Source organism: Macrotis lagotis, chromosome X (genome assembly GCF_037893015.1).
Source record: "Macrotis lagotis isolate mMagLag1 chromosome X, bilby.v1.9.chrom.fasta, whole genome shotgun sequence".
NCBI lineage: Eukaryota > Metazoa > Chordata > Mammalia > Peramelemorphia > Peramelidae > Macrotis > Macrotis lagotis.
The window spans coordinates 463,481,371-463,494,792 of NC_133666.1; the positions used below are offsets into that span (position 1 = coordinate 463,481,371).

General features: G+C 35.7%; 1 protein-coding gene across 8 annotated transcripts in view; it reads right to left on the reverse strand.

The window, feature by feature from the left end:
- Positions 1-13,422, reverse strand: part of L3MBTL4 (L3MBTL histone methyl-lysine binding protein 4) — a 546,540-nt gene that overhangs the window by 132,064 nt on the left and 401,054 nt on the right. The window lies entirely within an intron of this gene.

Sequence of the window (13,422 nt, forward strand, 5' to 3'; positions counted from 1 at the left end):
AAAGATCTCTATAAGACCCAGATATTTTAAGACATAAGCTACACAATATCTATTGCCAAGAAATCTCTAACTATCACTATGGTGATAATTGTTGTTGTTTGTCCTTCGTTATTGAAGAAAACTGGTATAATCACAATGATGGCTCAGGATAAAGTGCAATTCATATTCATATGATGACCCTGATATTCACCACTCTCTAAATGTTTCCTGGGTCATCAATGGTTCATTTATATTCAGGATATAATGTAAAATCCATGTAAATGACTCTTTGACAAACAAAATGTTTGATCAAATAATTTTTTGAATTCCTACTATGCAAATTGCATTGTAAGAATTCATCCTGAATAATTAAGATTATCTCAGACACAACTGAAAAGTAAATTGAGCTTCAACCTTTATTTAAATGAAGACAAAAGAATCCACATATTGCTTTACTTGACCTTAGTAAAATAAAAGGCAGCAGGTTATAGAAATTACTGTTTTCCCTCCAGCCTCCTAAGGTTAAAGAAAATGAAAATCTCAGTTGAAGTTTTACAAGCAGCCAACTCTACTTTGCTCATACTAAAGGATTTTCTGTTTCAAGATCCAGTGAATAAGTAGGCTAATGGATATAGAGAATTCTGTCATTGTTAGTTTGCTGGGAAAGCACAAGTCAACAAACTGGAAAATGTACAGCAATAGCATGAAATTGTGTTATGTAAATGTGAATTTGAATGCAACAAATCTCAAACTACAGTCAGTGCACTTCAGTGGATATGGGGAAAACCACCAAGGCTGTAGGAGATCTCATTAGAAAGTTTGCCATTTTCCACTGAAAGTTTGTCTTTCTGAGCAAAAATTCTAAAGTAGATGCATATTAGCATCATTTTGCTTCACTCCATGTATATTCCTGGTTTAAAAATAGTATTGGGAGGGTAATAAATCTGTAAACTAAAGATATTTATCAATTACTCATTTATTTCAATATCCCAATTAATAGAAATTCAGGTTCTGCACTGCAGGGCAGAGAAAATGAGCAAGACCAATACCCCACAGAGCAAAGGGACATGAACGTTAAGATACATTTGATAAAAGAAGCAAAGGCATCAATACTTGTAGTGATTTGATTAGTGATATTATTTTTCCTTTTGGAAAGGAAAAGTCTTCCTTCTACTTTTCCTTGATATTGTCTGTTTTTGCCACAGGTTCTGTATGGACAAAGTAATTTTGGCAATATGAAACTGCCAAGACAGAAATTTACCAATCAAAAAAATTTATTAAATGCATTGTTATATCCTAGGCACTATGTTGGGCATTGCATTTTTGGACAAAAATCAAAACTATCCCTGGTAGTTTCCTCATCTTGAATTTCCCAATACCAATGAAATCACAGGTCCAATTGCTGTCCTTTTGATGATTATCTATTTCTTTATCTACATATATACACATATGCATAGTTATTTTATAAATATATGTATATTACTGTACATATATTTAGCTATATGTATAATGTTATTATTAATCCTTAATTCTTTTCATCTATGCCTATTCTTGACAAAGAGATCTCTCCTCCAAAGAGCTCTTAAAGTCCCAAGCTTTCAATTTCATCTTACAATTTAGCACTAGATGGACCTCAAGAGATGAGCAGCATTAGTCTCACCCTTAGTCCCCTTTTCTTACAGCAAATGTTGATCCAGCACAACAGAAAGCTTCCACAATTTCAAACATTTCCTACTTTTCCCTTTACAACTCAATCAACCTAAATCCACAGATTAAATGGAGGACAGAAACTCTACTTCAAATTTATTGGTCTTTTAGAGACTCTTTAAGAGAACTGCTATACAAGTGATCAATGCAGGGATGAATTTGGTCGTACATAATTATAAAACATAGTGTTAAACAATGTGTCTTTAATTTATTTCTTTTTCTATGATGGGGGGTATGAACCACAAAAGAATAAAATTTCAATATTTTTCAGAATGAATTTTATGAGATAAGATACAGGTTACTTGTTCTTCTAACCAATTTTAAAGAAACAGATTTGTCCCTGCAAATGAAAGTCAATGAGTAGAAGAAATTTAAGCATGTCTTCAAAATATAAATATGTCTTCTTTCAGAAACAAATAAAAATGTCATTTGTTTTATGGCATAGAAACAGAATAATCTGTATTTAGACATAGTGTGGTATAACTATAACAATGTCTATAGGTAAATAAAAGTCAATTTTCACCATAGACCACCCTTTGTGTATATGGTAATATAACTCGTTCTCACTAAAGCTAAATTTAAGCACTAACTGGATGATCCAGTGGTTTTAAGTTATAGTATGAAGGCATTTTTATCAAATATTTTCATTTGGGGGAAAATAATATCCTTTAAATTTGTCCTCCTCCTCTTCCTTTCTTTTTCGCCTTTTTCTTCATCTTCCTACTCCTTGTTCCTTCCACTCCTGCTCCTTTTTCTTTCTCCTTTTCCTTCTCCTTCTTCTTCATGTCCTCCTGTTACTTTTTTTCTCAGGTTTTTTTTTTTTTTTTGCAAGGCAATGGGGTTAAGTGGCTTGCCCAAGGCCACACACACAGCTAGGTAATTATTATTAAGCGTCTGAGGTCAAATTTGAACTCAGGTACTCCTGACTCCAGGGCTGGTGCTCTAATCCACTGCGCCAGCCTAGCTGCCCCTCTTCCAGTGTTGTTCCAGCCTTGTGCCTGTGCTCTGGCCTGTGAGTGACTCTAAGCACTCCTTTCTGCCCTAGAATTGTTAAGGATGGCCCCTGCTCCACTAAGCCAGTAAGTTCTGTTGTGCTTCTGCACCTCTTCCTGGGACTGGGGCCCCAGACTGTGAACCTGATCTGAGTATGGCAAAGCAACAGAGTCCTGCCCCAGGGGTAGCAAAGAGAAAACTGTAATCTTTGTCTGATCCTCTTACCACTCATGGGTTCTAAACCCTGGAAACGGTTGCCTCTGCTTCTCAGTGACCCCTGAAGCTACTTCTAGTCTGCTGGGGTGGGGTCTGAGCTGCTGAAGCCTGAGATGGACTGTGCTTCACTCTCAAACCACTTTTCCTGCTGACCTTCCAAGAGGTCCATGGCAATTCCTGAGCTGAGAGGTATGGAAACTATCACTGCTGCCAGTGACCTGGTTGCCCTGTTTCCTGCTCTAGGGTGGAGAGTGCTGCCTTGTACTCCTCTCACCTCTGGACAGCGGACCTTTCCCTCCAGATCTTCCAAGTAGTCTTGGACTTGGAAAGTGTTTCACTCAGTCTTTGTGTGGGTTCTGCCAATCTATAATTTGGTTAGAGTCATTATTTAAAGGTTTGGAGTGGTTTGGGGAGAGTTCAGACAAGTCCCTGCCTTCACTCCACCACCTAGGCTCTATCTCAATTCCTTCCCTTTCAATTCCCATTTTCAGACCATTTCCCCTATCATTATCCTTCATTAGCCTTTCCTAAACTGATGCTCCATGTATTACAACCTTGTCATCAACTACTTGTCAGGTCACTATGCCAATGCTCTTAAGAGAATTAGTAACTTATTCAGAGCGTAGTTTCTACCATATCCCCTGACATTATCCTTACACATCTGATGTTAAGGTTGATAATATTATCCAACAAATTTCCAACCTTCCCATATCCAATGGCCCTTCTCCACCATGAGTCAGCCACATACCACTATGGTCATAATCCTTGGACTTCAATATATGAGATATATACTGCTATTCCTATTACCAAAATTCTAATCAATTATGTTGTTGTCTGCACCTCAGCTCTGTAATCAATAATGGTTCACTTAATTGCATGATGCCATCTACCTTGTTCTGCTCTTTATACTATACAAACCTATGTTTTCATTTTGCTCAGGATCTTTGGCATTCAAGGAAGCAAATCATTTATTGACAGACAGCATGCTCCTGCTAATGAAGTTTATCTTGCTCAGAGATCTGTCTCAATTTATCATTTTGTTAATGTTTCCAATACAACAGCAGTATAATAATGAAATTCCATTCTGGGAATCCAATATCCAAAGTTTCTGCCTCCCTCACACTTTCACTTACAGTAAATCTAGTTTCTCTTTCCCTCTGTTTACACAGGAGGAGTAATCTCTATTTCTCACTAAAGAATATTCTGCTAACTGGGCCCTGGACTCCATTTCCCCCTGGCTCCCCTGAACCTTTTTCCAGCAATTATTCTGTTTTTCTCATTCATCTTCAGTCTCGCCTTATCTACTTGACTATCTACTTTCTATCTATTTTTTCTAAAGAACAAAAACAAAAACTTCCCTTCATTCTTCTACTCCATATATTTATGTTCCAGGATTCCTGCCTGCCTTTGATTGTCAAACTCGGTGGTCAGGTATGAGTTGGCCTATATTGGCTTCTGTATGACTTTCCTGCTATAAGATTCTGGGATACTTTTTAATCTCAGATCTTTAAGCTATCCTTTTTCTTCCAGTATATTCTACTCAAGTTGAATTCGCTTCTCTCCTTAAATGGTTTTGACCCAATGGTAATATTTATCTAGTTATTATCCTAGAATCCTTATTTCTCTGAATTTAAGTTTTTCCCTACACTTTAATGCTCAACTCCAGAGAAATCCCATATTCTGATTTCTTTGTACCAATTCTTAGGTAAGCATCACTGGGAAAATCACACACTCAAGCTAATTTCATTGACTACATACTTATGGATTCTTCTTTATACTTAATGACTCCTTGTAACATTCAGAATAATGACAATCCAAACCTGTTTATTTCTCCTGATTCTCCCACTGTACCTCTATATTTTTTTTTTTTTTTTTAGTTTTTGCAAGGCAATGGGGTTAAATGGCTTGCCCAAGGCCACACAGCTAGGTAATTATTGTCTGAAGCCAGATTTGAACTCAGGTACTCATGACTCCAGGGCAGGTGCTCTTATCCACTGCACCATCTAGCCGCCCCTGTACTTCTATTTTCATAGTAAATGATAACCTATGAAATTATTTAGAAGACATGCCATTTGACATGATCCCATGAGATGAGACATAAGTTACAATTTTCTTTCTATTTCTCAAAATATTTTGGCATCTTCACCCAATTTTCTTCTGTAAGGAAAGTTTATGCTTCAAAACCAGGTAGGAATGAAGACCTAAATTAGGGAAGCTGTGGAGTGACTACAAAGAAAGGGGTGTATATATAAAAGATTTTACAGAGAATCAACAAGACATGGCAACTAATTGATATGGGGTAAGAGTAAAGAGGTTCTAGAGAGCAATTACAACTATGCCCAAGGGCTATCAAACTGGGAAAGACCCCTGCTAGGTCTGTATCCCAAATCAACCTGGAGAGAGGGTCCAGAGTCAAAATTGTGGTTCAAGCTCTAGAGGAATTAAAAAAAAAGAAAAAGGACTTATTTGTACAATAAAAATAATACGAATAAATCCTTTTCCTTTTTTTGTGGTATCAAACAATTGGAAATTGAAGGGATGATCATCAACTGGAGAATGGCTGAACAAATTGTGGCATAGATGGAATATTATTATACAATAAGAAATGATAAGCAGGATGCTTTCAGATTAATCTGGAAACAATTGAAATGATGCTCTGAATCAAGAGAACATTGTATACAATAAACAACAATACTGTATGATGATCAACTATGAATGATTCAGTTATTCTCAACAAAACAAAGATCCAAGACAATTCTGAAGGATTTGTGATGAAAATGCTAATTCACCCTCAGAGAAAAAATTGATGGAATCTAAATGTAGATCAAAGAATACTACTTTTTATTTATTTCACTTTTTTGTGGATTTTGTTTTTTTGGTTTGTGTTTTCTTTCACAACATGACTAATGCTAAAATGTTAAATAACTCAGAACAAAGAATAGCTCCCTTAAATTCTTCTTTGGTGCTCCTTTCATTGTCATGGGCTGCTCTGAGTCTTTCTGGATTGCTCAACTCAACTGATGACTGTATTAAGATACTTGAAAGGGTGGATACCTTTCAGCTATTTGTTAGTCCAGATGTTAACTGATATTGACATTATTAAAAACTGTGACTCTGTTATTATGACATAATAAGCATAAATTTAATGAGAACAAGGTCATCATCTGAGAAAAGTTTTGAATGGCTGCATATGTATAACATATATAAAAATGTTTATCATCTTTGGGAATGGGGAAGGGGAGAGAGAAAAAAAGAGAAAATTTAAACTCAAAGTTTTAAAGAATGAATGTCAAAAATTGCTTTTCCATGAAATTGGAAAAGATAAGATATTTTAAAAGAAAGAGTTAAGAAGAAATCCAAGTGACTGTCAAAATGGTAGGCAGCTAGTGGTATAGTGGATAGAGTGTTGAGCCTGGAGTCAGGAAAGCCTAAGTTCAATGTAATAGCTATGTGAAGCTGAACAAGTCACTTAACCTCTGTTTCCCTCAGTTTCCTGAACTGTAAAATTTGCACCTACCTTGTAGATTCTTTTTGATAACCGAATGAAATATTTTTAAGAAAGCACTTAATTAGGGGCGGCTAGGTGGCTTAGTGGATAGAGCACTGGCCCTGGAGTCAGGAGAACCTGGGTTCAAATCCAGTCTCAGACACTTAATAATTACCTAGCTATATGGCCTTGGGCAAGCCACTTAACCCCGTTTGCCTGGCAAAAACCTAAAACAAAAAAAGCACTTAATTTGGAACATAATAGGCACTATTTTAATGGCTATTCCTTTCTCCTCCTCAGAGGAAAAAAAAGGAAGTTAAAAGGAGGGGTGAGTTTAGGGAAAAAGATAATGAGTTGATATGGATATTTTGAATTTGAAATGCCTATAGGATACCATTACTGAGGTGTTCATTGAACAGTTGGAGAGAAGATCTAGAACTCAGGAAAGAGATGAGGACTTCATATGGAGATTTGAGAATTTTCTGCACAGAAGTGATAGGTGAACCTATAGATCCTTTAAGATTAGCAAAACAGAATAAGGAAATAAAAGGAAAAATGGTCCTAGGGCAGAGCCTTAGGGTACATAACAGCCAGAGTAGGCAGGATAAGGATGATGATCCTGCAAAGACCATATATGAGAAAGGTCAGACTAATATAAATGAGTGAACAAATGAATGAGAAAAACAATTACTAAATCTTTATTATGTATCAAGCATTATTTTAAGCAATGGAAATATAAAATAGAAAAATGATGTAGCCTTTGTATCAAGAAATTCACATTCTAATTGGGAAAGACACCAGGTAGGAGGAAAATTCAAGAAAGTAGCAACGTGGATGTAATGGAAGGGAAAGTATTTGGAGCAAGAGGTGATCATTCATATCAAATGCCACAGAGGCTAAGTGGATTACTAGTATCATTATATCTGAATGATGGATAGCACAATTAATCTAATCCAAATTCTCTGCATTTTTCTGGTCATTCTTTTAAAAAACAAGGTAAGGATATTTTTTTAATGCTTTCAGAGATCTTAATCTCTGAAAACATAAAAACCCAAGACAAAGACTCAAATTAATTCTACCACTCTTCCCAAAAGGGCAAGATTTTCCTTTGCTATATGATTTTACTTGGGAAATTATGTATTCATTTCAAGATAAGTTCATTTTGTTTACTGAACCCTGGGTATAGTCATATACATATAGCTAATCCATAATTATTCCTTAAATCAGTAGCTTATGGGTTGCTAAGCATCAGAGGGAGAGAGAGAAGAGCCCAAGCATCTCAATCCAGGCTGCCCCTGAGTAGACTAAGAAATTCATTTAAAGCTGCATAAGAAATAGGCCATTTACTTGGAAAACATGACAGATACAATTTTAAATGACACCCTTAATTGTAAAACAGAATAAAAACAAAGTAGAAGAGAGAATAATTTCATTAAAATTATTTTCATCACAGGCTATGCCTGTGAAACCCATATTTTAGAAGATCTTAATAAGCAGTAAAAGCACTGAATGTGTATTTCGTAAGCAAAAATCTGAGCTGAGGTCAGAGAGTGGCATCACCAAAAAGTTAACCATTAAATGATGAATTTTTTAAGTCACAGCAACTTGGTGTATGGAACACCTACACTGATGAAATCACAAATCCTTCAATATTGTTATGTTTACTTGTGTAACAAGTGATTATACTCTGAGCCTTTGCAAATAAATGACTCAAAGTCAATTATTTGAAGGCACTCATGCCAGAGCCAAAATATATCAGTCCTTTAGATTCCTTTCTTTCTCTCCTTTAAAGTATTGGTTTTGTGTAGATATGTCCGAATTTCTATTAAATGAAAAGGACCAAGGTTACAAAATTCATTAGCAGAAAGACAACAATAGTGTTACTTCAAGGATGAAGCAGAAAGGTATTCAACTTAAGAAAAGACTGTCAACAAATTGAATAAGAATGTCAGAGATGCCAAAATGCTTTATGACTATAAGCTTCACTGCCAATAAGAACAACACAAAACAAAATTCTTCTAGCTTCTGAAACTTTTCTTTAGTGGACAGAAAAGAAAAAGTCAAGCCTTTGGATGTATTTTCCAATGAGTCTAAGGTATTTGTGATTTTCTATTAACTTTGGGCTTTTTAAAGGACAGAGGATGAATTCTAGATGTTTAGTTAGTTTAGGACTGGTGACTTCAAATGAAAGTGATGTAACAAAGATAGCTTGGCATAATGGATACAGTACCGGACTTGGAAGTCAGAAAGACCTGAATTCAAATCTTGCCTTAGACACGATCCCAGTCAAGTCATTTTCCTCTTTTCTAAATAATGGGAATACTACCCTGAGTTATTGTGAGGATCAATGAAATGACATATGTAAAATAGTTTTCAAACCTTAACACCAGCTGTTAATGAAACAACAATCAAAGCAGAGCAACACTAGTCTCAAAATCAGTCACAGAATCAGATCATTGGCAAGAGACCTATTATTGATTAAGAATTTTGTCTCAATAATATCCAGCAAGTGATCCCAGCAATAGTTGCTGTCTATCCCTTAAGACTCCTAGGGAGAGGGAAATTAACTATCTTATGTGAGAGTTCATTCACCTTTTAGAAGGCTCTAATTATTGTTTTTCTTTGCATTGCGCTGAACTCTGCATCTCTGTAAACTTATTGCTTCTACTCTTGTTTTCTATATGTCATCCTTTCAAATATTTGACAGCATATCAATACTAAGTTTTTTCTTAACAAGGCTAAATATACCCAAACTGATCCTTACATGGTGAAAATGACATCGAGGTCCTTCATCATCTTCACTGCCCTATGAACACTTGTGAGTTTGGGAGTGATCTTCCTCACAAATTACTACCCTAATAGAAAACAGTATTTCAGATGTCATCTGGCTAGGCAGAAAACAGCTGGACTCTAGGACCAAGAACCCTCAGGCCTGAATGTTATATTTCTTTTGATGAAGGTTAATTAGCTTTTGTTGTTGTAATATCACACATGGATGGCTCTGAGTTGACACTTCAAAAACATCACTACTACCAGCAATCACCCAAAAAAACCTTCTAAAACATGCAAATGAACTGTTGTCCAGTTACAACTTCTTCATCTTATACTTGGTGCAGGGATTTTTTTTTGAACCAAAACGTAAAATTTTATATTTTCCCCAATTAAATTTCTAGTTCTGGTCCCTGTTGAGTCATTTTGCACTCTGACTTGTTCATCTATGTTAGATATCACTCTTTTTTGTGACACCTGCAAAATCTGATAAGCATGACATCTATATCTTCATCCAAACTATTGAAAAAAAATGTTAAATAATTCAGAACAAAGAATAGCTCCCTTAAATTCTCCTTTGGTGCTCCTTCCATTGTCATGGGCTGCTCTGAGTCTTTCTGGATTGCTCAATTCAACTGATGACTGTATTAAGATACTTGAAAGGGTAGATACCTTTCAGCTATGTGTTAGTCCAGATGTTAACTGATATTGACATCTATTAAAAATTGTAATTCTGTTATTATGACATAATAAGCATAAATTTAATGAGACCAAGGGTCATTATATGAGACTACAACCAACAATTTTGCTGTTAGAAAAATTGAAGGTTATCATGATTCTCGGTATCACTCAACACTATTGGAAAAACTCAACAGTTTTTCCACCTAATTGGTGATGAAGGCTTGGCATTTGACAGGCACCATCTTCACTTAAAATATGAAATAAGTGTTATTCTGGCATTCATATTTAGTAAGAAAGATGACCTTCCTCCCTCACTTCTGCTATACTAATGTCTTTATCAGTTTAATTACTTTGCTTAGTATTATTTACATTTTAAAGTGTTGCTTTTCCAAGGGCTGGGGGGAAAAAAAAGCTTCTTCTACTACTGTGAATGAACCTTATTTGAGATGGATAGCTAGTGTACATGCTGTAATATGATTTTCCTTTGTACAAGGCAACCACCAAAGCCTTATCAGCCAATTTTGAAAAAAGAAATAATGTTGGATCTTTATGCTATAAGTGCCTTCTGAAATTATACAAATTTCTTCTTCAAAGAGGAAAAAAAACAAGGCAGAAGAACAAGGTAAAATAGTGAATGAGAAAGAACAATGTAAATAATAGATGAAACTGCAGTTTTTCCTAGTAAATAAAGTACAACACATAAGTGATACACAATGTAGCCTACAAGGCAACGGTAACTATAGCAACAACAAGGGGGCAACGAATTCATTGTGACTCAACAGACTCTCTGACTGATGTGTGGTCTATAGAGTCCAAGAGATGTTAGGACACATTTGTTTTCACATTGTACAGAAATATTTCATGTTCCATATTTATGTAAAATTAATTATCTGTAAAGCTATTATCTATTTTTAAAGGTGATTTAGCTCCATCAACTTACTTAACAGAATAGGCTGAATGGAAACAAAGCTCCCTGCATTAGGAACAATTATTCTCAATCTCCTCTTTTCAGGAATATGATTTTTAGGTGTGACATACTTCAGTTCAGAAATCTGACCTGCCGACAGTTCAAGACTCTGAATGGTATACTTCCAGCATCATGAACACAGTCTCAAGGCATTATATTAGACTAACTTTTCTGCATACCTAAATGTTAAATGGGGGCATTTTAGAGGCTTGTCCCCCTCTAAGTTGTTTAATCTCAACATGAAGTAATATGGGTCTAGGAAGGCTCAGTGGGAATCCATGTGATGTTGAATGGCCTTTGGGGATGCTACAATTTGTCTCACTATCATGTTTTAAATCCTTCCATTAGGAAGTATTCTCCTTTTTAACATAATGTCTTTTTGCAGCAGGCTAAGTGCAGTTCTTAAGGCTGAATCCACCAATCATATTTTTTTTGAATGCTTCTTATAAATCTCAAAGCTAAGGGAACTGTTTCTTAAAATAAGTCTTCTGATTAGTGAGCAATTCTTTTTCAGTTGTTTTTTAGTCATTTTTGACTTTTCATAACCCTGTTTGGAATTTTCTTGGCAAAGATACTGTTGTGTTTTGCCATTTCCTTCTCCTGCTCATTTTATAGGTAAGGAAACTGAGGCAAACAGGGTTAAGTGACTTGCCCAGGGTCACACAGCTAGATAATATCTGAGGCCAGATTTGAACTCAAGTCTATCAGATAAGCCAGAATAATTTTTTCTTCTAGTCACAAATATATTTATGTTCTATACTCTACTTAAGGACAGAATTAGTAGGAGCCCTTTCCCCCCAGCAGCAAAATTAGAAAGAAGACTTTTTTAATAGCACAAAAAGGAACAATTAACAAGAGATAGGGTGTCTCTGCTCTGTGGTCTCTTATATCATTCTTAAAGAATTTTCAAAGGCTAGGTAAATACATGTTCCTTCCCTGCAAACCTGCAAATGTCAGAGGGGAATCAAAGGAGAAAGGAGATAGCCATGATGACTTAATATATGATGACTTAATATCACTTTATCTGATCTCCTGGCATCACATATTGACTTAGAATTAAGAAGAAGCAGTGGTAGCTAGGTAGTGTAGTACATAGAACATCAGCCCTGGATTCAGGAGATCCTGAGTTCAAATTAAGCCTCAGACACTTAATACTTATTTACCTGTGTGACCTTGAGCAAGTCACTTAACTCCATTGCCTTATTAAGAAAGAAAGAAAGAAAGAAAGAAAGAAAGAAAGAAAGAAAGAAAGAAAGAAAGAAAGAAGCATAGGTAGTATTCTGTTGAAAAGTGTAAATTAAGAAACCTTTTCAAAGTTTAGAAGGTTTGACAAACTCATGCAACACAAGCATTAGTTAGAATTAGGTTAAATTTTGGGAAAAATAAATATTTTACTACAATAGGTGATGGTAAAGGATCCTGTCTCTGAAATCAATTACATATCTCATTTTGAGCAATTGTGAAAGGCAAAGAATACTTTACAAGGTAACTAGGTAAATGTTGTGGTGGTTTAGAGAAGAGGATGTTGCAGAGACAGAGAGTGATGAATATTTTTGGAACACTTTGAGAAAGTTTGTGGTGTTGACTGCCCACATCACACTAGACTTGGCAATGCAGAATTTAGTTTCCAGAGTTGACAGTCCCCTCAAACCTCATAACCCAAAAATATGTTATCTACTTATTATGTTTATTTTTATCCAGATATCCTTAATTTTTCTACCAGGCTTCTTTCCATATTTAAGTTTCAATAATATTGTTAGTAATGTTTATATTTTTAAAACCCCATAACTCAAGAATGGAGTTCAATAAAAGGAAGCAAATTGCTTTTCTTTTTAACTCACTTCACCAAGGGACATCTTGAAGGACCAACATGAATTGACCTTGGTCAATCTTTCCCCATCCCCCAATTTATCCAAATATCCAGTTCTCAGAATCCCATCAGGAAAAGATGTCCACTTTCAGTTGGATGCTCACCTGCCCCTACTTCCCTCCAGCTTGGCTGGAGGTAACCCAGACACTCCAATCTAACCTTTGGGCCCACTTAATGAAAGTCATTGGCTGAGGACTCTTTGTAGGACATTATTATTACTAGTGATTTTAGAAAAATGAAATATCACTCAGTTCAATCCAAATAACCACTAGGGGCAAGGCATTCAAATTAAAATGAAAAGAATGCATGTGTTGCATTCCAGGAGTACACAAATTATAATTATTTTCTAAGTATGTGTGTGTGTGTGTGTGTGTGTGTGTGTGTGTGTGTGTGTGTAGCGTATGTGTGTGTGTGTGTGTGTGCGCATGCACACACGTGCGCACAGCCTAGGATTTCATTGATACCATGCAACTCCAAGAAATTCCCCTTACTGTTTAGGAGCCTTCCTGGTCCATGTTGCACATCTGTGTTATCAAAAGTCCTAGATATGCTTTTCATTTCCCACCCAGTTGCCTATTTCCTGCAGCATTAACTCTTCCCATATTTCACATTCTACTTCCCCTTTATTTGCTCCCCCCCCCTTTATAATGGAAGTTTCTTTAGAGACATCTTGTTTTTATATTCCCAGTGCTTAGTATATAAAAAGTGTTTTTAATAAAGACCTTATCTACTTATCATCAACTATTCTGTCAT